Genomic DNA, 3834 nt, shown 5'->3' on the forward strand with positions numbered 1-3834 from the left:
GTCGTATTTATTAAATACTTCAGGGGTATTTTATGTAACTTATAATTAATAATTTCTATCATGTCGCTTTCATGTGAATAGTAAATTAATTAATTTCGTTTCGTTTACTATTCATATGAATAGTAAATGAATTAATTTCGATTCAACTATTTAAGTTACATTGTTGTACGTTGTGCTTTACAACTTGTACATCTTTGAATTAACTTCGTGTCTTCTTAAAAACTAAAAAAAAAAATACATCATAAAAATAAAACGATTATATACGTAAATTTTTTAATTCGAAACTGCATCATTCAATAGTAAATTTTTATCATTTCGTATATAAATATTATTCGCATGTTTCCGTATATATATATATATATATATATATATATACACAATTATATAATTATCATAATTTACGATGTTCATGAATCGTCGACAAACAAGGTGGGTAACCGTTATATAAAACTCATTTACAAAAGTTTTAAAACTTGTCAAAATGCATTGCTTATCACGACGAAAATATTAAATCATATAGAGAATTAGTTTAAATAAGCCAAAATTTTCCGGATCATCATAAAAATAACTAAATAATTGAAGTTTATAAAATACATATAGCAAATACTTACAACGAAAACGTATCACAAATATTTTTCTCAAAACATATATATCCAAAATAATTAAAGATGAACTACAAACATATTGCACCAAATATATGAGCTACCTTCATTCGTCCACCACCCTCCTCAAATTTTCATCACAATTACTTTTTTTCCTTGTCATAAAAGTTTAGATTACAACCTTTTTATTGGAGTGTTTTATTATAAGATTGTATATAATATTTCAAATATTATACATATATTAAATTTATGGCGGTGTTTTATAAGGTTGTACATAATGTTTCAAATATTGTACATATAGTCATACGGGTATTTTACTATAAAGTTGTACGTAATGCTTCTCATATTGTACAACTAATATGCTCATATTTTTATCAAATAAATAATTATTAATTCAATGACATCATCATGGTAGTTTAAAATTTTTTCTTTTTCTTTTTGAATTTTATTTAAACTTGTATAATCCACATTTATGACATCATCAAAATTGCATTTTAATATATTGTATAGATTAGATATTAGCATCAATACATTGTGCATCATTTATATCTCTCATGTAGTTATGTTTATAAGTTTGTTGGCCAACATAATTTTTCTTACATCAGTAAGTATACACGAAATCTATGTGCATTATGTATTTTCAAAAGTGTGCATGGTGTATTTAAAAGAGAGCATCATTTTGTATTTTCATGTAACTGTATTGAGGTTAGCTGTTAATATGAGACTTTCGAGTGCTTCATCGGCTGCAGATAATAATGATGGCATACAAAATCTTGAAGATATCCGTACGTTTGTTGACTTGTTATTGAATATTGAAAATGGTGAAGTAAATCCAACTGAAGATGGAATATGTAACGACCCTGGATTTTCCAACTTTTATTAATAATATTTATTATTAATGCTTGCGTTTTATTAAATGTATTTTTACACATTTACTTGTTATCGTAATTGACTTTACATGTCCCGACTCGTCTTTGTAACACACGTACTTTTCACAAATAATATTTTGAATATTATTTACGTTCATGATTAATTATTTTTAATAATTTTTAATTAACTAATATTACTAGTTAATTACTTGGACTTTATTTATTTAATTGTTGCATACTTACATGGACTCATGTTAATGGACTTGGAAGCCCACCCTACTTTTCTTAATGGACTAGTTGTGAGCCCATTTTATTACTAGTAACTTATTAATGATAAACTAGATTAATTAAGTTAATTTAGGAGACAAATACTTCAAGCATGCTTGCACCTCTTTCCCATGCATTTAACTTTAATCTATTCTAAGATTTAATCTATTCTAAGCTTACACCATCTCCCCATGCATGAAAGTTGTCTTTTGACCTTGCTTCTTTTGGCACTCTTTGGCCGTTGGCGTTCATGTGAGGAGGGAGGTTCCATTTCTTTTTTTTTTTGTTACATATTTACTAGTATTACTTCACTTCTTTCACATATATACTTGCACCACTTCTCTTACTACTCTTTTCTCTCATTTTTCTCTCAAAACTTTGTAATTAACAACCTAAATTCTTCTTTCTTTTCTTCCTTAAAACCGCCACTAGTTCATCATCATTTACTAGTTACTTGTTGTTTGTTGTTATTAAAGATCAAGTTTTCTAACTTGTATCTTCATGTAATCTTGGTTACTTCCATCTTTTGTTTGTGGAAGAACCAAGAACAAGAATCTAAACTTGTTAGTTTATGGTTCTACACTTAAATGTTATAAGATTTAAAGTTCATAAGCTTTATAATCATACATGTGTTCATGTTTTGTAGACTTGAAGTTTATTTCCTTAAGATCCAAACTTTGATTTGAATCTTCTCAAGTATGAAACAAACATGAACATAATACTTGTAACTTTAGTTTATTTCTTTCTTTTGTAAGTACTTTAAAGTTGTAATGTTGTTATTTTGGTCAAGTATTACTAGTTAAACTTGATCTCATATTTCTTGAAACTAAAGTTAACTTTATAAGTTCAAGAACATGGAAGTATAACTTTCTAGTTATAACTTCACACACTTATGGTCTTCTAATTTTGTTGTAAATAAGAGCTTATAAGCTTACATACATTTTACAAGATGAAAATCTAAGTTTCATAACTTATGATTTCATTAAAGTGAAGATCCAAGTTCTATAACTTAGGATCTAACTTAAGAACACTAGATCCAGACATTCTATTCTAGGATCTTTAAGATCTAACTAAGATCTAAGTTCTACAACTTAAGATCTTTTTTATTTAGTTTACTTTCAAGTTTGTAGCTTAATATTACTATTAGAACTCATGTATGTGTCGGATCTAAGACCTTGATGTAACTTTGGTTCATCAAACTACTTACAACCCTTAATTGAGTTGTCCGACATATCTTAGACTTACACTAGTGTTATGATGGTCAAAACTTGGTTAAAATGATGCAAACACATCAACGAGTTGTACACTTGAAGCTATAAGCATCAAGGATGAGAACCGTGATGAGCATCAAGCACCAAGAACCCACCGGAGCACCTTACCTACTGTTTTCCGGGTCTGATCAGTAACCTGGGCTACTGGAAACGTTGATTTTCAGCTAGTTTGGTTCGATTAGATGATTTTTCGTTTAGACCTTATCTTAATATGAGTTACGGTTTAGGATTTATGATCATCCAAAAGTCACTACACCCTTTTAACGTTGTGCTGAAATTTCTAACCTACTCGCACTTAAACCGTCGCCACGGTCAATCGAAGACGAGTTTGGTTCTGAAAATTGGTCAGCCTCTAGGGGACTCATATACGGAGCCATAGCCACTGGTCTCACCTCATTTCAGTTTGTATAGAGGTCATGGCGACTGAACGACGTCAGCCTTTATTTCAAAATCTATTCTTGATTGAAACTTACTTTACCCTTTTTGATTAATGATGAATGATGATGATACTTAAGACCTAATTTACATACTTTTAAATCTTTAGGAACGATTTACTAACTTAGTAACTTTTGACTTAGGTTGAGGACCTTCCGGACCAACCACTTGCTTACTATTCCCGCGTATCGACTTTTACTACTTTCCACTGTGAGTTATAGCATCCCTTTTTACTTTAACTATTTTTGGACTGAGAATACATGCGCATTTTACATTTTACATACTAGGCACGAGTACTTAAACTTTATATATGTGTGGGTTATAGAACGGCATAAAATTTCCCCTTAGCTCGGTAACGTTTAGTCATTGGTCTTTGAACCGGTGAACGCG

This window comes from Rutidosis leptorrhynchoides, chromosome 7 (assembly GCF_046630445.1).
Source record: "Rutidosis leptorrhynchoides isolate AG116_Rl617_1_P2 chromosome 7, CSIRO_AGI_Rlap_v1, whole genome shotgun sequence".
NCBI classification, from domain to species: Eukaryota; Viridiplantae; Streptophyta; class Magnoliopsida; order Asterales; family Asteraceae; genus Rutidosis; species Rutidosis leptorrhynchoides.